Genomic DNA, 541 nt, shown 5'->3' on the forward strand with positions numbered 1-541 from the left:
TTCACCACGCTAGCCTAGTGCGGGTTGGTGCATCTCAACACAAGCAAAATTGTGCTGAGAGTTTTGTCGGGTAAGTGGTAGAAGTACCCGACTGTCAGAAGCTTTTTTATAATGTTACATAAAGATATGCCAGATTTTATACTGACGAACCACGTGCTATGAAATATACCATAAATAATTAGAATTTCAATATCATATTGAGTAAAATTAAATAACTTTGACACTTTAACTCAGATAAAAAAGCTAAGTATAATTGATCCCATGACTTTCCGAGTCATTATTCACCATCATTACTCAAAAAGGCCATAAGTAATCCAAAAATATGTAAACATACGTAAATTTGCATGATACAATCTTACATTAGCGTTTTATATCTGACTTATATCATGTCGAATTAAACGCCTACACAAGGAGATCACATCTTCATATTTCACGAAGTGTTGGAGTTAGATAGTGCGAGTCACGTGCCTCGCTTTCATAGTGGCTCTGCGAGCCGGCGAGCCTTCCCCGCCGCGGCGCCACCGGCCCGGCGCAGTACTGA

The sequence above is a fragment of the Plutella xylostella genome, chromosome 6, assembly GCF_932276165.1.
Source record: "Plutella xylostella chromosome 6, ilPluXylo3.1, whole genome shotgun sequence".
Lineage (NCBI taxonomy): Eukaryota > Metazoa > Arthropoda > Insecta > Lepidoptera > Plutellidae > Plutella > Plutella xylostella.